This window comes from Urocampus carinirostris, chromosome 2 (assembly GCF_059441175.1).
Source record: "Urocampus carinirostris isolate Australia breed hairy pipefish chromosome 2, RoL_Ucar_1.0, whole genome shotgun sequence".
Classification (NCBI taxonomy): Eukaryota; Metazoa; Chordata; class Actinopteri; order Syngnathiformes; family Syngnathidae; genus Urocampus; species Urocampus carinirostris.
Genome location: NC_142350.1, coordinates 25,784,345 through 25,807,712, shown reverse-complemented (window position 1 = coordinate 25,807,712; position 23,368 = coordinate 25,784,345).

Here is a 23,368-nt window from a genome sequence, read left to right as displayed (position 1 = left end):
GGGTTCCTGCCAAGCGTGTTCCTAAACTGTGGACCCTGGGATTTAAGTCTGCAACTGGATCCTGGACTTCCTGTGTAGCAAATTCCAGGTGGGATGATGACTAGGGGTGGGCGATACAGGGAATTTCTGTATCGATCTGATCCGAGCAAGGGCGTAGGCTTTTTAAACCCTTAACTTTAGACCAAAAATCTACTTTAAAACCTTATCTGGAAACCCTTAAATGCTATAAAATCCCAAACTAGGGCCAAAACTGTAACTAACTAACCCTAACCCCAGGCCATAGCTCCAACCAAAACCCTAACCTTCTAACCTTAACCCCCTAACTCTATAATTTGTACTGGCCTGACTAGGGATATTGTGTTTAAGCCAAGACTCTTAATTCAAAACCCAAATAATACTTGAAACCATGACCCCCTAAACCTAGCTCCAACAAAAACCCTAAATCCAAACCTAACCCCTAAACCTAAACCTTTTACTGGCTTGACTGTGGCTCAAACAAACACTGCTGTGTAAGTAAGGCTAGAACCTTAGTTCAAAAAAACCTTAACACTAACTCAAACTTCAACAGCAAAAAACACCCTAAAACCCTAGATTAAGGCAAAACCTAACCCACAAGCTCCAAGTACTAACTTTTTAATTCCAACCAAAACCCTATCCGGCTAAACTTACCCCTTGAACCAAGAAATTTTACTGGCTTGAATGGGGATCGACACTCCATATCCCTATGGATCCTTTAAAACACTAGATTAGGGTCCAAATCCTAACCCTTGAACTAAGCAAAACTCTAAACCCCTAACTATAATTTGTACTAGTTTGACTGGGAATCAAATTTACAACTAACCCCTGTGTGTGTGTGTGTGTGTGTGAAGAGAAGGTTGTAACCCGTGCTCCAATCAAAATCCTGATTCCCTAACCCTATACTTTGTACTGGCTTGACTGGTGATTGAACCCTCAACCCGTTGTGTGTAAGGCAAACATTGTAATTCAAACCCTAAAAACACTTCATAACATTGATTAGGGCCAAAAATATATACCAATGACCCTAACCCCTGGTACAACCTACACCCTGACCCTGGAATTTGTAATAGGTATGACGGTGTGTGTAAGGCAATCAACCTAATTTAAAACCCTTAAAATGCTTGAAAACTCTAAATCAGCACTGAGGCCCAAAACGACTGACCCTAACCTCAGCTCCTACCAAAACCCCAATTCCCTAACACTAGAATTTAGTACTGGCTTGAGTGGAGATTAAACCCACAAACCTGTTTGTATAGGGCAAACATCATAAATTGAAACTCTAAAAATCTTTAAAACCTTAGATTAGGGCTGAAAACCAAAACAGTAACCCCCTACAATAAATGTGTCAGCGAGGCTTTTAACTAAGACAAGAAAGTTTGATCACATTACCCCGATTTTAGCTAACATTCATTGGCTTCCTGTTAGCTTAAGATGTGATTTCAAGGTTCTGTTGGTATTATACAAAATCATGCATAGACTTACTCCCTCATATCTTTCAGATTTAATTCCCCCCTATGTTCTGGTCAGGAGCCTACACTCTGAAAATGCTGGTCTACTAGTGATCAGAAGGGCCCAGAAGAGATCCTCAGGCTCGAAAGCGTTCTCCATCTGGACCCCGGTGCTGATCTTCCCCCTAAGGTTCGATCTGCAACCTCAGTGGAAATGTTTAAATGTAAGCGTAAAACACACTTCTATTCTATAGCATATGAATGACCTATAGTTTATGTTGACAATATCGGTGTATTATTTGTTATTGCAAAATCCGTTAGAGGCCTGGTCATCCTTGAAGGGGGATTACCTCATGTGCGGTCCTTTCTCAAGGTTTCTTCATCTTCCTCATGTTGAGGTTTTTGAGTCTTTTTGTTGCCCTCATGTAGGTTTCGGATCAGGGGTTGGTATCATAGTCTGTAGTTTTCAATAGTCTGTGGTCTGTGCAGCCCTTTGAGACTCTTTGTGATTAAGGGGGTCACAAATAAACATGACTTGATTTGACTTGACTAACCCCCTGACACTAGAAGTTGTACTTGACTGTTGATCAAACCCGCAAACCTGTGTGTGTAAGGTAAACATTTTTTTGAAAACCCTAGAGTGCTTTAATACACTAGTAAACACAAACCCTAGCTCCAACCAAAACCCTAACCCCACTTTTGTGCAATATCCCCTGTGAACCCGCATTATGTAATAGTAATTATTTTTATTTTTAACAAAAAATATTTTTATTAATAACAAGAATTTAAATAAATTCAATGGAAACTGTAATATATAAAACATACATCTTTTTTCGTCAAATGATGTCTGGGGCCCCCAGAAAATGGGACCAAATTTCTCTACTTTTCATGTTTTCTGTTAAGAGTATAAGATGTTAAAACTAAAGCCTCACTGTACTGAGACAGAATTCAGAAATGCGATTAAAACTGACAGATTAATTTATATGCAGTATAGAAATAAATGCACAAAAGCAATATGAACCTCATCATAAATTCTTGTTAAGGATTTTTCATTTAGGGCATGTAGGATTTAAAGTACATTGCGGTTCATATGATACATTTTAACCGTTTGACTTTAGATGATTCCCTTACCATTTATTTCCCTGGCTTTTAACTTGACGACTACCACCAAAATGAGTCTCGGGGTTAGACGGGCTTTAGTTGGAGGCCGTAACTCAAGGCCAAGCATATGGTTGTAAATATAAAACGTACGCATTGTCCGTCGAGGACCCTATCAGTCAGGGGACCCCAACCACTAAGAATGGTCCATTTCAAGATCTCGTATCATTTGCAGAGAAAAACAATATCCCCCCCCCGCCCCAAATTTCACATACAACTCAGGCATCGCATCCACAGCTTTACTTAGTCTTCATCCAAAATCTAATTCCAGATAAAATAACCCAAAACGTGAAAAAAAAAATGCCTAGTTATACTTAATAATACTTAATAACTGCTGCCTCTATCATAAAATTAATCTCAACTCACCTGCTAGTAAAATCTAAACGCTCCCTCCCGGCTACCCCAGTAGAAAATATATTTCTACAAAATTTGAATTTTATCCCACCCCATTTCCGAGATGAAGACTGTAAACACAAAAAAAGGAAAGTTGACTGTGAGGGACGCTGAATCAAGGACATGAGAAAATTGAACAACTCAGTTTGCTTTATTTAAAATAAAAATATCAAAAGGCACTGCCAGACGTAATATGCTGGGTACAAAAAGCTAACTAGAAACGAACGCTGTGAATAGGAGAAGCAACTGGAAGCTGTTTTAACGGTACACCTGCCAAATGAAGATGCTGAGGTAAGATACGAGGTTGCGATGCTTATCGCAAAGCACTGCAAATCTTTCACTGAGGGTGAATTTATTCAAGACAGTTCCAAGATTGCCATCACTCATGTTCAGCTGACTAAATCTGGCCCGCTTTCTGAAAAGTAATCCCTTGCTGAATCCCGGTTTAGTTTTCACGATTTTGATACTTTTCATCGCGCATTGTGTTCTGCAGCAGACAACACACAGCAAATGTGGGCAGAATGCAGAGGGCTGTTTGTGTGTGTGTGTGTGTGTGTGTGTGTGTGTGTGTGTGTTAGGTGGCCATGACTGTGTGCCCGACTGTCATAGGCTGGTGTGTGCCTTAAGTGAAACAGAAAGGCGGACGCACAAGTCAATGTATCCACCCGAAACAAATTCTAAAGCAGAGAAGAGCTATTTTCTTAGCAAATTGTTACAACAAAAATAAATTCATGAATGAAACCGGACTCTGAGCAAAGTCAAAAGAGCGCACGAAATGTTGATCACCACCAGGTGCTTCGTGGATTGTCATTGGGTCCAGGAAGAGACTGAGGCGGCATCAAGAGAGAAAGCGATTGAGAGGCTGTTGGTCCAGAATACTGCTAAGCCTGTATCTCAGGAGTCTTCAAACTTTTTCCTGTGAGGGCCATGTAACTTTTCCCTTCTCTGTTGAGGGGTCAGTTTGTGTCAGAAAAAGTGTGATGATTGCAGGAGTGCCTAAATGTAAAAAATATTGTACATCTCACCTGCAAAATAGATGGTAAATGTCAGTCTCACACGACACCATTTGCTTGTTAACATTAAGAGTGATTTATTGAACAAGTCTCATTAAATCACGTGAGGTCCCGTGAGACTTGTCCCAAACACCCTTCTCTGACCTGTGAGACTATGCCATCTAGTGGTGATATACTGGTACTTCACTTTTTCTGCTTAACAAAACAAAACCAAAATTCCAAAATATAACATTTTAACCAGACAGCAGCCCTTGTTGCGCCGTATAGAATAGTTACTAATAGTTAATAATGAAAATAGTTCATAACTAAGGAACATTTTATTGCAAAAGTCCAACTTTATTATCAAAAACACATATATGAAAAAAAAATGCTTTCTGGTATTGTTCAGGGGGCCTGACCAAATGTGGAGGCAGGCCGCATCCGGCCCGCGGGCCGTAGTTTGGCCATACCCATTGCCCATGAAACATATTATTGTCATGATTACTGATTAAGGGCACCTGCGGCTGCCCCGTTGGCACCAAAAGCCACGGGACGTGATTCGCTGTTGGACTCTTTTTAAACTCCCGTCTTCCGAAAAGAACTCGTAAGACCGTCTGCGAACCTATGCTCTCAGCTAGGCAAACTTTTGTACTCTCCGACACTATCCTGCCCTGTTTCCTGCCCGATACCTGTTGTTGATCTTTTTTCTGGACCTGTTTCTGTTTTGCTCCTCCACACGGCCATCGACCTGTTTTTCTCGCTGCCAACAACTACCCTCTCTCGACACGGAAGTGCCACTTCCGCGTTCCTGCTATCTACTACCCGTGACTGACGATCATCGGATCATGGATGAAAGCACTGTTCTCTTTCTTAATACAAATTGAGTAAAACGAACGCAATTGGGTCCCGTCTCCGTTCCTGGTTCGTGACAATTATTGGAGGTTTCCAGTGAGTTGTAGCTCCAGCTCATCCATTTCATTCATAACTAGCGCTTTACCCGACCGACTTGCTTACTTCGGAAATTGCGGTGTTGACGGTCGCTCCCTCAGTATTCCGCTGGGACGCCAAAATCAGCTTCACACGCTGACCACTTGGCAGGATGAGCACCCCAGCTCCCGAGTCTAGCACAATATTTGCAGCTTTCAAAAAGTCTCGACCTACCCAGGCTGAATGAGTTATTGTTAGGTCTCCCAGGTCGAACAGAAATGTCCCTCTTTCTCTCATCTGAGATCTTTCGCAGGTCACGGTCCTCAGTTCTGTGAGTTTCCACTGCAACAACGTCAGGCCTCACTCGTGGCTGGAGAACCGGTGTCCGCCAGGGCTCCGCAAGAAACGTCCCTAATCTGCTAGCGAACAAAGCTGGGGTCCCCCACAACCGTCCAGCCCACCATTACAACATTCTCGTTTTGGATATGCAGGTCCCTGTACGCAGCTTCTCACCTCCCCTTACCGGAGAACTTTAACTGCTCCAAATATCGGCCTTTTGGTGACAGCATTCGGTGCAGTTTGATGCGGGCATGCTAATCCCAAACTCACCGGGTTCTTGTCTTACTTTTCGCCGAGCTCCCCCGAGTGGTAAACTTTCCATTCCTTTGAGAATTCCAGACGAGTGGCAGCAAATCTGAAACTTCTGTCCCCGCTGTAATTCCCCTCGATGATCAATAATACGCTTAGTCGTCCATTATCTTGTCACCAATTTAATAACAAAATAACAGGCGGTATGAACATTTGCAAAAGAGTTACTGTTGGTCGAGCTCACACCGTTCGCATGCGCACAAAAACTGACTTTAAAGCGCACTACTTCAAAGCACAAAATTCCTGCATCATTTGCCTCCCCCACCCTTGCAACATCATCCATCCCTTATCTGCACCGCTTATCTTCAGTAGGGTCGCGGGGGTGCTGGAGCCCATCCCAGCCATCTGCGGGCAGTGGGCAGGGGACACCCTGAACTGGTTGCCAGCCATCTCATCTCTTAAATGGAGACGCGTGAATACAAGCAACAGCAACAAGAGTAACATTATGTTCATCGTTAAGTTTTTCAATAATAAGGTGCACTGGACTATAAGACGCGAGGTTGAGACTACAGTGTTTATTATCCATGTATAGTATAATCAATCATCAAAACTATTCAAACAGTGCCAAATTGGAATTTAATGGATATCCTGGAGTGGTGGATGTATTGTGGGAAGTAAAAATAGCTAATGAGAGAATGAGTAGAGATTTTTTAGGGCGTATTCGAAGTATTTGACCACAGCACCGAACGGCAGTTGTTTTGTCCTGTTGCGTAGGAGGGAGAGAGAGCGAGAGAGAGAGAGAGAGAGAGAGAGAGAGAGAGAGAGAGAGAGAGAGAGAGAGAGTTTCTTCAGTCATTTGGGTCAGCTGGAGCTCATGGTGTATTCATGTGTCGCAGCAAAGGCTTCATCCTACATTATATAGAAAGAAATCAAATTTATATATTTAGCTGATTGTTTTTTTTTGCTTATTATTTGAACAAATTGTTTTTTTTAATGAATGATAGATTTTTACTACTAGGACGTGCCAATTGGTCATTGCCCCTTTAACCAAAAAAAATCATAAGTACCATCACGTAAATAGGCAATTTTCAAAATGTAGGTTTGTCTAAAAATTGGTTTCGTGAGTTGGTTTTGGAGCCATCTTTTCTACTTCAGAATGACAAGTTTGCAAACCTGAAGAATCTTTTTTTCTCATGCAAAGGAATAATAGATTTGTTAATAGATTTGGTTAGAGAGTTATTACATGCACGTTAAAAAGTTGCGAAGAATCGGGACTGCGAAAAGTACGCCGCGGTATAGCGAGGAAATACAGTCATTATTTATAATTACCATGTATTTTGGAATAGAAACCACTACTTTTTTGCTAAATTTTAAACAAGGGGTTTCAAACTTGTGGCCTAGGGCTGATTGTGTCAGTATGAGCCCCCGGCCTTAATATGAAAGTTAAAGGGACAGTGTGTATTTTTCCCCACTAGATGTAGCGGTATTCCATCGTTCTACTGAAAACGAGATCCTAAAGCACAACAGAGAAAGACAAAACATGAAGATTCAAAATTACCGAAGTGCACTCACTTTGAAAAGAAGAGACAGAAGAAGAGACATGAGAAAATAAAATAAAACAAAAAAGCACAAAGAAAAGAAAAGTAAGACAAAAATGAAATGAATAAAAAAGACAAAAAGTAAAACTGAAGAAGAAAGAAAAATGAAAAAAAGAAAAGAGAAACTGTACTGTCTACGCTCGGTTGTTCTGTCGATATCCCCCAAAAAACGACCATAAAAGATGATGCTATGTTATAAGTCAATAGTCTAAATATCCAAATATATACTTTGGGGTAGCCGAGAGGCAGCGTTTGGATTTGGAACGTGTCCGCTGAACGGCTTTCACGTCGTCCACATGGAACAACTCAATCTTGGACTTTACTGCAATCCCAAATCCAATTCTAACCTTAACCCAAACCCTGTCATTAGTTTTTCTGGAGGTAAAACAGTCCACACAAGTCATTTTCTGGTAATTGACTGCAAGTAGAGTTTAAATGGTCACAGACTGGTGTACAAAGACCCACTCACACTCATATGCACACACGGTACATGTGTAGTGTGTGATAATGAGACAATCATTGGAGGCGCTCATCTGGAGTGTGTTATATCATCTCCCTGAAATGCGCCCACAGACCTGAAATTGCTGAGTTTCGGTCTAGCCGGCTGCAGAATGATGTCATCCCATATCATTTCTACAATCAAGAGGCGAAATTTAATGACACGTGATTGTTCTGTGAATTCTTCTTTGCTTGAAATAAAATAAATCGTTGGGGTTGTATTGTATGTTTGTCTGGTAAATACAAACGCTCCCCTATTTACGACCATTCGATTTATGGAAAACGGTAGATATGAAACATATTTTCGGGATGTCGAAAAATATCCGGACAAGTTAGATTTTGTATCGTGTGCACCTTTTTCCGAATACAGGACATTACTGTAGCGCTTCTTTCCGGGCGCTACCAGCGTGTGGTGCTGTGAGAGGTCACCGAGCGTCCACTCCAAAGAAGAAATCTGTAGAAGTAAACATTCTATACTGTATCTCCAGCGCGCTAAAAACGTTGACATTTTTGTTGTTTAATATCTCCTGCATCCATTCAATATTGTTGGTGTAAAGTGTAAAGAAGAGGTGAGCCATTTCTTTTGAAATAAAAATGGAATAAGGAAACTCCATGCGGTTAAGAAAATGCTTTTTTTTCAGCCACTTTTTACCAAGGAGGAGGAAGCCGCCTAACACTTTAAGCCCATCTTACAAAAGTAAGTAAACCCTCCCTTTATAAAGCATATTATTTTATGAAATTGATTTGTTAGTACAAAACAATACATGTTACTTACACAAGCCTTAAACATACTTATCTAAATCTTAAACATACAAAATGTAGCACTGAAGCAACTTAAGAACAAATTTAACTTGCTAACAATTGTTCGTAAGTAGGGCAGCGTCTGTACTTATTTTCCACACTATGTCATGAACCGGAACAGGATCAGGACCCAATCGCATGACATTTCACACACAAGCGTTTTATTTTACGGGAAATGGGGAGTTATGCACGTTAGGCAGCATGGAATGATAGGATGCCAGAGGCCGACGAGATCGGTACCAATTGCCCGAGCAGATATCGGACGGATGGGGTCGTTACCGGACAGGACGTGACAGACAGGATTGATATCAAAACAGGATATCAAAATCAAACAGGACAAACTAGACGGGAACAAAACTGGAAACCGATATTAAACAATGGGACAGACAGGACGATATCAAAACAGGATATTGAAATTAAACAGAAAAAAATAAACGGGAACAATACAGGACAGGAAATACCAACAGGAAAAAGGTCCGAATTAAAACCCACGTCTTGCGGGGCAGAGGTTCGTTGACGGACTGACAAATGAAGAGTGAAAGCACTGAGCTTAAATAGACGAAAAGTCAATCTGTCAACGAGCCGCAGCTGGCGCCACACGAGCGGGTGCCAATTGGGCGCCATGGCAACCGTGACACACTATAAGGGACATTAGATTAGAAACAGTGTTGGGAATAACAGCATGATAAATAATGGGGCTACTTAACAGGTAATGTACCTGTTACAGCTCTGTACGGTTACTGGCAGTCAAAAGCGGTGCGCTATGTACATTTTCGTGCGTTTATTTTACCTTTAGTGGCCGGGTTGACGTATGTTTTATGTGTTTACGTACATTTTCAGTCTTGTGTGCGATTGTGTGTGTTTTCGGTTTGTGTCAGTGTTTACGTACATTTTCAGTGTTTTTGTATGTTTTTGTGCGTGTTTACGGACATTGTTGTGCGTTCATTTCCGTTCGGTTTGTGTATTTATGTGCAAATGTTGTGTTTGTTAACGTAGGTTTTGTGCATGTTTAGCTACGTTTTTTGCGGGTTTACCCATGTTTCATTTATGGACGTTTTTGTACATGTTTACACAAATTTTTGAGCGATATTGTTTACTGTTTATTTTTGTTGCACTTCAAGTGGGTTTCCTCCGGGCCCTCCAGTTTCCTCCCACATTCCAAAGACATGCATGTCAGGTGAATGAACGAGTGAGTTGTCTGTCCCTGTGTGCCCAGCGATTGGCTGGCAACCAGTTCAAGTTGTCCCCTGCCCACTGCCCGAAGATGGCTGGGATGGGCTCCAGCACCCCCGCAACCCTACAGCGGATGAGCGGTGCAGATAATGGACAGATGGATCAGGGGATCTCTTATGGTTTGGGATTACTTATCTTCCTGTCTTTTTCAAAATCCATTTATGTCTTCCCTCTCGATTCTGAGTGTATACTGTCTGCATCCGTTTTCTCAAAATGGCAGCGACAATATGAGAAGAATTGGGTAGGCCTACATTATCTTTACAACTCATGTATTGCTGAGGTATCTGAGTTTTGCCTGCAATGGAAGATAAAAAAAATTAAAACAATACTTTTTTTTCCTCCTGGCCATTTTGCCAAATGTTTTAACCCATACTCACACACAGTCTACCTCACGTTCACTTTCTGAGCTTCCTTTCGGGCTTGAATATAATGACGCTATTTCCTTTTATTTAAAGTATTTATTTTACCCATTTAAAAGCATGAGTTCAATTTTCCAATTGTTGGATAGTCTGTTATCTTCGGGGGAAGTGCCACTGATGACTAATGCTTACCTCACTATATGAGGCCCAACTCGCATAGGCCCAATAATGTGCATTAGCTGAAACCATTAAATATTCTGAGCTTTTTTTCCCCCATATTTGGGGCAGGGTTTCATTCTCTTAACCCTTTATTGAGCACTCTTTGAAGATAATTGAGTATTTGAAATAAATGCTTGAAAGCTTTTCTTATTTATTTTGAAAACGATTCACATTGTAACCATTCCTTGTGACTAGCCAACTAGTGCGTTCAAATTATAACTCAGAATGGATTTTGGCATTTTTGGGGTTTTGGAAAATTCTGTACCACTTCTGTAGTTCTCTTTCCAGCTCAGTGATGTGAGGCACTTGGCATTTGAAGCAGGCGGCCGTTACACCATGGAATGTTCTGTAGCCAAGCAATTGCCCCGAAAATTTGGAAAAACAGCATGCGAGGGATGTCGTAACTTTATCAGAAATGATGCTGCAAATAAACCTTGAGTTTTTCATGCGAAGCCACTCATGAAAAACTTTTACTTATGTCTGGAAAAATTCTGGCCTGCCTGTGTGAGTGTAGGATGGAAGGCATGAATAAGAAGATAGAAAAAAAACAGTGCTCATATAAGATAAGGTGGTAGGGGGCAGATATTCAGAAGAAGTTGAATGAATGAATGAATGAATGAATGAATGAACGAATGAATGAATGAATGAATGAATGAATGAAAACTTATTCAAACATTAAAATAAAAACAGAACAAAAACAATACCTTAACAACAAAATAATATTACATAATATGTTCGAAAAGGGGCAGCACGGCGGCGCAGTGGTTAGCGCTTGCGCGGCACAGTTCATGTCATGGGAACCTGTCGTGGGTTCGAATCCAGCTCCAGACTTCCTGTGCGGTGTTTGTATCACTCCCCGTGCTTGCGTGGGTTTCCTCCGGGCACTCCGGTTTCCTCCCACGTTCCAAAAACATGCATTTCAGGTGAATTGGCCGGTCCAAATTGTCCCAGGTGTGAATGAGCGAATGAATTGTCTGTCCCTGTGTGCCCTGCGATTGGCTGGCAACCAGTTCAGGGTGTCTCCTGCCCGGAGATGGCTGGGGTGGGCTCCAGCCCCCCCGCGACCCTAATGAGGATAAGCGATGCGGCTGATGAGATGAGATGTTCGAAAAGGGGTAGTCAGAAGCAAATGCTTATATTCCCTACCCATTCATCTATTAAACACACCAATTATATAACAACAATTGTGATACTATTAATAATAAAAGTTATGATATAAAAACAGCAACAATAACACAGAGTTAATCATAATTCTAGACGCACTATTCCCAATTGCTCGTATCACTCATACTCGATTTTCTTCATTTCTGTATTCCGCCAGGAATGTTTTTTTGTATTTAAATTTAGACAAGTGAATAGTTAGACATTGTTTTGATCTCGTCTTGCAAACCAGAGCTTGACTCCACACACAGACACACACATACTTCTCCTGATGGTTCTCACCTTTGGGATCATGAATTTACTACAGCCCCTCAAGTTATAATTTCCCTCTTTCCGAATGAATAATTCATGGATGTTTTCTGGCACCATGTTTTTGTTGACCTTGAATAACAGTTGGGAAGTGAAAAATGTTATTAAATCATGCAATTTTAATAATTTGGACTGCATGAATAAAATATTAGTATGATCCCGGTATCCTACCCTGTGTAACGTTCTTATTGCACGTTATTGAAGGATAAAAAGGGGCAGTAGTGAACTTTTGAAATTCTTGCCCCAGACTTCTGCACAATATGTTATGTATGGCGGAACTAGAGAACAATATAATAAATGCAATGCATTATAGTTTAGAATGGATTTGGCTTTATTAATTAATGAAATGCTTTCAGATACTTTAGTTTGTATGTGTCTGATGTGTGTTTTCCAGCTTAATGTATTCATCTTAATCTATTACGACCCCTAAAAACTTAATTTCTGATACAGCGTCTATTGCAGCACCATCCATTTTTACTTCTAAATCTTGTTTTGCCTTGCGATTCCCAAAGAACATTACTTTGGTTTTATTGGAATTTAAAGATAATTTATTTATATCCATTCATACTTTTAGGTTAATTAATTCACGAATAATACAGGTTACCAAATCAATATAGTTATCATTTGAATAGAAAATGTTAGTGTCGTCTTCAAATATAACTATTTTCAATAGTTTTGAAACATTAAAGATATCCTTAATATATAAATTAAAAAACTTTGTATCAAGGATAGAACCCTGTGGTACTCCACAACAGATGTCCAACTATTCAGATGACAACTCTCACATTTTTAAATATTGCTTCCTCCCTGTCAAATAACTTTGAATTCATTGCGAAGCCAAACCCCTGATGCCATATTTTTCCAGTTTTTTTAATAGTATATTATGATTGATGGTATGAAATGCTTTTTTTAAGTCAATAAATACCCCGACTGTGTATCTCTTTATTTCTATGCTATGTGTGATTTATTCTCCTGCATCAATAATTGCCGTTGTAAACATTTTGAGTGTTCTGGGTGAACTTTAGTAAAGTGACTGTGCTTCCGCAGAAGATATACAACTGAATAGGAGATGGGACCAAATAAGCAAGTCAATTTCCCCTTATGTGCTATCTTATGTTACCTTCTTTTTAGTGATTTTTTTTCATCTACTTTTTGTATAGCTCAAAATATGGTTCATTATCATTATTCTCTATTTACTTCTATAATGAACCTATGTAATATTATTAATATTTTTATTATTATTGTTAAGTAAATATGTTTATTCGTGCGTGTCGCGTACCATGAACGAGACGGAACCCAATTGCGTTCGTTTTACTCAGTTTTATTTGGAAGGAGGAAAGGACTTGCACCCACGATGCAGGGATCGTCGGTCACGGGTAGCAGATCCCTGGGAACGCGGAAGTGGCACTTCCGTGTCGAGCGCAGGCAATGTCGAGAGCGAGGAAAAACAGGTCGATGGCCGGGACAGAGGAGCAAAAACATAATCGGGTCCAGAAAAAAGATCGTCAACGTTAATCAGACAACAACAACAGGGCAGGATAGAGTCAGGAGTCACAAAAGTTTGCCTAGCCTGTAGCGTGGGTTCACAAACGATCCGATGAATGCTGTCAGGAAGGCGGGGGTTTAAAAAGAATACAACAGCCAATTGGGGTCTGCGGCTGTTGGCGCCAACTCAGGGTGCCCTGCATCAGTAATCATGACAGTGAGGTGTTTTTTACATGTAGATACACAGGAGATCTAGTTGTGAGACACAAAGTCAAAGAGATAGCATATGCTTCTTCCTCTTCTTTTTCACGCATGTTCCATTAATATAGTTTTTTTTTCATGTTCAAAATGAATAAAGTTCTGTTTCATTCCAACTGTATCCAATCCCATCAGACCCTGGACCTGGCGATCACAGAACATAACCATACAATCCCTTTTCAAGAAATTTGACAACTTACGCCTTCTGCACACAGTAACGGAAGTGGTCTGGCATCTGTTTGGACGTGCATGGAATCCAAACACAACCACTCACACCACATTTGTTGCGTCTGTCCACAAATCTGCAAATCTGCAAGTCCGCGAATCAGCACTGGATCAGAGCTTTGGACCGACAGAGCGAGCTATATATACGATGTTCCGTGGAATTTACACTTGCAGAAAATATATTAATAATATACAGTGGCTTGCAAAACTATTTGGCCCCCTTGAACTTTGTGAACTTTTGCTACATTTCAGACTTCAAACATCAAGATATAAAACTGTAATTTCTTGTGAAGCACCAACAATAAGTGGGACACAATCTTAAAGTGGATATTTTAAACTTTTTTAACAAATAAAAAATTAAAACGTGGGTGTGCAAAATTATTCAGCCCCTTTTAGTTTCAGTGCAGCAAACTCTTTCCAGAAGTTCAGTGAGGATCTCTGAATGATTCAATGTTGATCTAAATGACTAACGTTGATAAAGCAGCGAGAGCAAGAAACAGAAATAGAGAGAGAGAGAAAGTAAGAGAGAGAGAAACATAAAGATATTACAAAGTGATTGCAGAAACTAAGATTTAATTTTGTCTAAAATGTATTTAAGTTACCCCCTAAATTACTGAAAACAATATTTCCATGAGGAGAAATTCAGCATCCTCATACTCTCTGCTTAAGACAGATTTGCCATCACTGTACTTAAAGATTTTGAGTTTTTCCTTGCCCGCATGTTGGTTTAATATCAGGGGATGGAGTCCTTATAATCCTGTGCAGTCCTTTGAGACATCTTGTGATCGAGGGCTAAACAAATAAATGTGACTTGACTTGACGAGTTGTACTGTCCCCACCCTTCAGAAAAAAGAATTATGGTGGATCAATGATTGTATGTCAAAATGTGGTAGAAGCAGAATGACAAAGTAACACAAAATGTATTAATGACAGTAGAGTTACAAAATGTTATTATCACGTGACAGTACTTGTTACCGAGAAAAGTTTGTTTGTAACGCGTTAGTCTCACCAAGGGAAAGGGGTCTTGGTTAAGTGGGACTTAAAGATGTTGACAGTTGGTCCTGCTTAAAATGAATAGGAAAAATTAGCATGCCATACTCCTCTTGTAAGTTTGTTGAAGGAAAAATCACGGAAGCGTCGGGATGAATTCACTTGGCAATTACTAATTCTTCTATGCTCCCATCACTGGATTCTCCTCATGGAACAAATCAGAGACTGAGTGGCTTTTATAACCTCAACCTATACTCCTGGGCGGAGTGGGCGAGGACTATAAAATACTGCGGTACTGGCCAAGTCGGCTTCATTCGCAGTGGTCCATCATTACCTCCTCTGATTTGCATCTCCCAAGTGTGGGTCGGATCTTACACAATATCCAATTCTCCCTCAATTGATGCCTGCAGGCCAGATAATATAATACAGACAGAGGTTTTCCATGACCACATGTGCCAGCATTCTAAAAAAGAACGTGAAAAGACAAAATGATTTGATTTACAACTTGTAATTGTCTAATTTGCATAAAATGACATGACGGGTTGAGGCAAGGTCACCTTCAATGTGTGTGAAAGTATATACTCTGTACTTGAGGATCTTAAATGATATATAGTTTTGAATTAGTATATTAAATAAACAGCTTCAAATAATTGCATTAGTATTTGTTTTCTCCAGATTCTATGTATGTAATGAAATGAGCCATTTTGTATCTATTATAAAATAATATACTTTAAAAAGTTATAGATTAGTTGTTTATTGCTGCTTGAAAAACAACTTAGTCAGGTATGGAACAAGACTGTCAATACGGTCAAATGTAAGGAATCAAATTGAGTAAATTGGGCGTGTCAAACTCATTTTAGCTGGGGGGCCACATTGTAGAAAACACTCTCACGGTAACCAGACTAGTAAACTAACTTCAGAGGCTCACAATTAAATAACGATTGTTGATCTTAAAACTATTACAGTTTTTTTTCTCAATATTTTTTCTTTCACTTTGATTTCATCTCATGGTGTGTTTATCAACTGTGACAGATTGCAACCTAGACGTGTAATGGATCGAATTGCATCTGGTTGTCTTGGTTCCTCAAGGATTAAAATAATCTCCAACGACCTGACAATGACTCAGATGATACGGAAAGAGAAGAGTAACATTTTCGATGGATGACTTTCACTCTTGTTGAAATTAGATCTATAAATTATTTAATTGAGGGTGAATACGTTGAAATAGGATTGAGTTTGTTGTAAATATTTAACATAGTACCGCCAAACCTCCTGTTTTTATCCTATTGTCTGAACCAGAACAGTAGGAAGACCCAGACGCGTAATGTTCATTCACAAGTTTATTTAGATATAGAGTCAGGTAGAGTCATGTTTATTTGTATAGCCCTTAATCACAAGGTTTCTCAAAGGGCTGCACAGACCAAACTGCAGACTATTAATACACTCCCCTAATCTAAAACCTACATGAAGGCAAGGAAAAACTTCAAAACCTCAACATAAGGAAGATGAAGAAATAAGTGTACTGTTATACACGAAAAAACTCGGTAGCTCTTGCGGTAGTCTCAATTTTATGTGCTTTATAGTCCAGTGCGCCTTATATATGAAAAATATATGCCAAAAGACTATATTTGGAGGGTGCACCTAGTATCCTGGTGCACCTCACCAAGCAGAAAGTATGGCACTTAAATTGGGCAACGTTTTCAGAAAAAGGGGGTTAGAATTTGTACTTTTTTTTCTTCTGTCCTTCCCCGTTGGTAAATTTATGTGGAATAAATCACCGGGAAGTGGCTTTTCATAGGTGAAATGTAACCAGTGTAGATTGGGTGTTGCTGCAACTGCAGTTAGAGATGCTGCTAGGAGACAAGAGGAAAACAAGTGAATCGCCCGGTGCGGGAGATTGTACCGTGGTCAAACGGGCAAAACGTGACGGTAGCCGGAGCGGGAGATCAGGGCGTGGTCTGTGGTCAAAAAACGGGTCGTTAGCCGGAGCGGGAGATCTGAGCGTAGTCAAAAGGACAAAACCCATCGATGCCGGAGACAAACGCGGAATCAGGAACAGACGAGTGGTATACGGATGAAAAGGGGACAGAAGGGAGCCAGAGTCAAAGTGCTTGCCTTGCGTATGCAGAGATGCGCTGACGGACTGACAGGGAGAGACTGGCATACTGGGTATAAATAGGAGGGGAACAAATCAGCCCAGAAGCAACAGCTGGCGCCAAACGAGCGGGCACAGGTGAGGGCATTGAGTAATCATGACACCTATTATGTATCATATAAATAATAATAGCAAAAACATGGACTAAGTTCCCTCAAAAGGCATAAAAAATTCATTCACATGTCAACGCAGTGTTTTGAATTTGGAGCGCATGCGTTGTGGATAAGTTCAGAATTTATGGTACATATTTATAATTGTTGTGTAAAAGGTACGTGTTAAATCCGCTAACACAGGACATCATGTTGTAATGGAGACATTCCTTATTTATTTGTCCCAATTTCGAGTTTTGAGTCCTAGGTTAGTTAACCGCAAGTTTGTACTATACGAAAGTTATTAACCTCGTTGTCATAACAATTCATTCATTCAAAAAATAAAGAAAAAAGGCCTTGAAAGGGCTCTAAATGACTTCCAGTTTTAAAAAGAGTTTTGCCTGAAGTACGTCCTTGACATTTCCCAGCCGCATGCAGTTAGACTGAATTACATGTCTTTCTCCAGTCACTTTGGGACGGATGTATGTTGATGAGGTAATCTAAGTTTGTCCAGAAAAAAATCATATAACAATAAACGTCTGACTTATTGCCTCGCGCAGATTATATTTTAAAATCAGCATGGCTCTCTACATCAACACTTAACGGTAGGTGCTATAAATCTTAGTCAATGTTCGGCTTCTGGATCTCTTTAGACATTGCAGGACCACTTAGTGTTGTTGCTACTTGGACACTAAGTAAGAGGTGAGCATTTCCAGCAATTCTTTATCATGGTGATTCTTTGACACCGCATAATAAAACTCTAGGGAAGAGGTACACAAGTGTTCATGAGCCAAGGCGTACTTTTTTCATTAAAAAAACTGGTGTCGTACCAATGGTCGAAAAGAAGAAAACATAATTGAGGGGCTTGAGTTTAATTTTATTGACGTTTAATTATTAAGGGTTGCGGAACAAAAATTTTGGCTTGCTCGTTTGGAGTTGTCCGACCTTTCTCCGTTAAATCAAAAAACTATATGTTTAATGGCTGTTGGCACGATCGTTTTGGTCGGTGATGTTTTTCAAGTCCCTCTAACCGGCTCTGAGATGGCAAAGGAATCCGATTGTTATCTTTGTCTTAAATAGCTGGACCCGAAATCCAGAGACGTGAGACAAAACAGTTTACAGAGGCAGGGGGTGATCACAACACTGGAGCAAAAATTTACCAACAGAGTGGTGCTGTGACAGCCTCCCACACTACTTCGCGCATCAGTTATCGCTGGTACCCTCCTTTGCGTATTTTTAATTGATTTTGTCTTGATAAAAGTTGATAATGTATCATGCATCATGTTCTGTTAGACAGCACACTACAGGGACAAATTAGGTAGGGCGCTCTCTGTTCGGCGTGTGACTGTCTGTATGTGCGACTGTGATAAACTGGGGTATGGTGTCAGTCAAACATCCGGCGTTGGGCTTGCGCATTCACGTCTCAGAATATAAACAAACTAGGAAGCGCCGCGACTGCTACCTTTTAGCGTCACGTTACATTGAAAATAAATTAATTAATCAATTTAGACTATGAAGAAAGTCAGAAGAACGCAAAAAATTTGCGATCACGAGCAGGTGCCCCATGGATTATTATTGGGTTTCAGAAGAGACTAGGGCGGCATCTGGGAAAAGGCAAAAGCGGTGCTGTTGGTCCGGCAGTCTGCTAACGGCTAGGCTAATAATTCTTCTAAACAACCACTGCGACCCCTGTATCTTGCCAATGTTAGATCCATTTGCCATGAAACGGATGACCTGTATCAATAACTTGCGGGAAACTGCTACATCAGGGACTGTTTTATTTTAATCATCGCTGACATCTTTCTCCATTTGAGGACAACCAATGCTAACTAGCAACTAGCTCTCTTGCTTTCTTGCACTGGAAGTAGAGGCCTTATATTTATTTTTATTTTTTTGGTATAATGACAATATGCCAATTTGTTAGTTGTTGTGTCTTTTTATTTGTAGATATATAATTTGTTCGAGTCGTATTATTTCAGTCAGTAATGACCTCAACCCCAGGTAAGTCCCTGTTAGGGCCTTTAAGAATCTGCGATGCTACTTCACGGATTTTTACTTTTTGCGGTTGGTTCTGGTTTCCGTTAACTGCGAACACCGCGGGATCTCTGTACTCTGTTAAAGAGCTGATGAGGAGTGTCTCATTACAGCATCCAGCCACGAACCCTGCCACGCAATACCTGCAGAGAAACAAAATAGAGGACACAGCACGCAAAATCCCCCAAAACACAACTGATTGGCTAAACCAGACATCACTTTCCAGGATATTTTATATATATATATATATATATATATATATATATATATATATATATATATATATATATATATATATATATATATATATATATATATATATATATATATATATATATATATATAAAACAACCCCTGGAAACATTTTGTTCTAATTATCATCAGTTATCATCAAGTGAGTACAATAGATAATGTAGATCATAAAAAAGGTATATTCATTCATTACCACTCTTTTAATGTAATGGTATCCCTAAAATATTATCCATAGTATATGCATCAAGTAATATTCTCCTTTTGAGACCCAAGCAGCAACAACAGCGGCGGCGCCGGGGGTGGCGGCAGCGGCAGGGGCAGCAGCAGCAGCACCAGCAGCAGGAGCAGCACAGTAGTAGAAGACCATCTGAGAGTCATCAGCCTCCTTTCTCTCCACCTCTTGCTCCATAGTCTTTTCGCGGGTCAGACGTATTATTCATTAGTCTGATGAAAAACACCCACCATCCGACTTCTCACACACGCCACTATCACCCCCGCAGTCTGGCATGGGACCTGTCGGAACTCGGAAGCTGTTTTGGACTTAAAGCACAACCGCAGAGCAGCCGTCTGCAGGGTTAAAAAGTCTCTACAGAAGTCAGCAATATATTCTGGTTCTTGGATGCTCCATTTTAGCCGGAAAGTGACAGCACAGGGAGGGAGGAGGAAAGAAGATTCGGGAATTGTTATGGTGCCACGGAGCAGACGTCCAGAGAAGGTCATTACAAAAAAGTCCAAAAGCATCTGTTTACTTTCTATGCTAGACAAAAAAAATGACTATCCTGGAGGAAGAATATAGAAAGTAAGGGGAAAATTAAGGAGGTAGGAAGCAGTGTTGGGACTAATGCGTTACAAAGAAACTTACTAAAGAAACTCAGGAAATGACATTACTTTTCTTGGTAACGAGCAGTGCTCGCCAAAGTAAATAGTTATAGTTACTCTCTCATTCTTCTCGAAAATAAAAAGTTAGTTACTGAATTACTCTAAATGTAAAAGGAACTAGTTACTTTTCCCAGTAACTACTTCCATTACTAAAAAGTTGTTGTATGTCAAAGACTTTGACATTTTCTGAGCAATATTCGGGTCAATTGAATAGAGAAGAAGCGACATGTGTTTGTGTTAGAGACCCTTGTAATATTTATTGATACTCAGCAGCAACAGATTCATCCTACTTTTTAAGAGCAACAAATTTAAACAGTAAACAGTGTAGTAAAATAACAATCAGCAGTGAAGAGAATAAAATGAGTTTGATAAAATCAAACAACCTCGGACAGCCCGTCAAGTAGACATATGCTACTGTACTTTAAGTATTTTGTTCACAACAAAAGTCAATTGTGGAACAATATAAAGGCAGTTCACAATCTATAGTCAAACAACTGCTCAAGTAGACCTATGATACTGTACCTTACAATTTTTCACACAACAAAAGTAAGCAGTTCAAGAGTGTAAAGTGTTTGTAACACTGCAGTGTAAAATAAATGAATTAAACTCTCGCAACATAAAACACTGGTCAAGTAGAAATAGGCAACAGCACTCCAAATATTTTGTTCACAACAAAGGACAACACTGAAATTATATAGAGTGACTATTCAATTCCTCTCTCTGTGTGATGGTAGGTGCTTATTCATATAAGGAATACATTATTACATTATTGTTTATTCTAGGATGTAAATTGTGAGCGTAAAACAATGTTTAAAATACAGTCAAAATGCCAACCCAAACCCCAAAAAAGATGAAAAAAGTAGAGTTTATCTTAACTTGCGAGCAGGGTTGGGTAGGGTTACTTTAATTGGATTACTTTCAATTACTTTTGGATTGCTCCAATACCAAATATGCTAATAAAAGACAAAAGAAACTAAATATGAATAAAATGATGATGGTAAGCTTTCTCTCCGGCAAAACTAACATAAAATGCAACAGAAACAAAATGAAAATAAATCCAAATAGCTTGCCTACATCATTTTTGCCGTTCCATGTATTCCGTTACTCCCCAAGCCTGCACAAAATGTAGTAATTTTATTCTTATTTAGTTTTTTTTGTCTTTTATTATCATATTTGGTATTGGAGTAATCCAAAAGTAATTGAAAGTAATCCAGTTGAAGTAACCCTACCCAACCCTGCTTGCGAGTGACACCAAAGTAAACATCCGTCCACGCCAACAGGCCTCGTCTAAATTTATTTAAAGGCACGCACCGCTTTTGACCGTCAGTAACAGCATTGTAACGTGAAAAAAATTAATGAAGTAGATTACCAGTTCAACCAATTCAAGGTGTCCCCAGCCCACTGCCCGAAGATGGCTGTGATGGCCTCCAGCACCCCTACAACCCTACTGAGGGGAAGTGGTGCAGATAATGGATGGATGGATAAAAACTGTAACTATTATTTCGTAACGCGCCCAACACCGGTCAGAAAAAGAAAAGAGGAATGGAGGAAAAGGTAAAAGAAAATGAGAGGGCTACCGGTGCTCCAGACTTGATGGGATTTTCCATAGGGATTTAATGGTCGGAAGTGACCTCCCTCCCTCCCTTAAGCTGCAAGGAGCCCCACTTTTAGCTCGAGACACATTGGACTGCTTCCCCCAGTGAGCCCGACGCTACAGCTGGCCTTATTAAAGCGAGAGTGTCAGAGAGACAGAAAAAAAGAGGCACGAGGAAAGAGAGGTCACACAACTGGAAGACATCAGTTGAAAGCATGCTCGCTCGCTCCTTACGCTTTTTCCGTTCATATCCTGGTTTTTGATGGAGTGATAGAGTTTCTTACAAAGACGCTGGTTGTGCATGGGGTTCAAACACATCATCAAAGACTATTGTTAATTGTTATTGTCAACACAAAGTTAAACATTGAGACAAAATATTGCTGAATTATATAACAGGCCACCTTTGTTTTGTTTTGTTCAGAACGCTGTCGTTTTATGTTTGAGGACAACTCTTTTAGTACATTTTGGTCCTGGAAGTCTGCAAACAAATAACGCCCAGCGAAAAGAGACAGAGAGACTTTTGTTGACTTTTAGTTCGGCATGCTGTTCTGCCAGGAGTATTTCCTATCACCAGGGATGAGGATAATGCCATTTTAAATAACATTTTTTTTTTGTTTTGTTTTTTCAGAAACAGAGTAATCAAACTAATGTTTTTTTTCCACCGTTACCGTTACTAACAGTTAAAAGCAGTGTGTTACTTTAAATAAGTTTAGATGAGGCATGTTGGCGTGGCCAGGTGTTTACTTTCATGTCACTCGCAAATACTACATAATATATATATATATACATAATATATATATAACTGTCAACATGAGGGCAACAACCGCGCATGCTCAGTAACTGTGTGGCATTATGGGTAATGTATTCCTCATGCTAATAAGCCCGTACCATCACATAGAGAGGGATTGAATATTCACCCTATATTGTTTAAGTGTTGACTTTTGTTGTAAAATAAATATTTGAAGTGTAGTTTCCTAGTTCTACTTGACCAGTTTTTCATGTTGTGAGAGTTTAATCAATTTATTTTACACTTCTTTCTGCTTGCCTTGCTCTAGTGTTTTGCCTTGTTCAGTATATTTGTTCAGACCATTTAGTAGTTATTTTTGCATTACATTAAGCAATGATATGAGTGTATGTTGTACATACTGGTAACCTGTTGATCCCTATTGGGAAGTACTTTTGATGTTTGGTTTATTCAGAAACAATAATCTTTGTGTCACATTAAGTAACGATATGAGTGTATATTACAAATACTGGTAACCTGTTGGTCCGGTGGAAAGTGATTTTTATGTTTTGTTTACTCATTAATTATTACTTTTGTGTCACATTAACATTGTGTTGGGAAATATCCAGTAAGATATGATTGACTGTGTTCACGCTTCACGGGTCTCTTAACCTCATGGGTCGTCGAGGCACCAATGAGGACCCAACTCTGGACAGCCTTTTCAACTGTTGAAGGTGTCTGGCCTGTTGTTGGGTCTCTGTACTTTTATTTGTCTCTGCCACACCTTATTCCTAATATATACATAACACAATACAACTGACTTGTTCTGGAACTTAAAGTTTTAACTCAACAGTTATAGACTATGCACATAATCATTAGTAGCATCAAATATTACACAATAGACAGAAGTATATCAGTAGCCATGTCTTTTTGATAGTTTTCCCCTGACTTTCTTACTTCAATGACCTGAATTTATGGCTT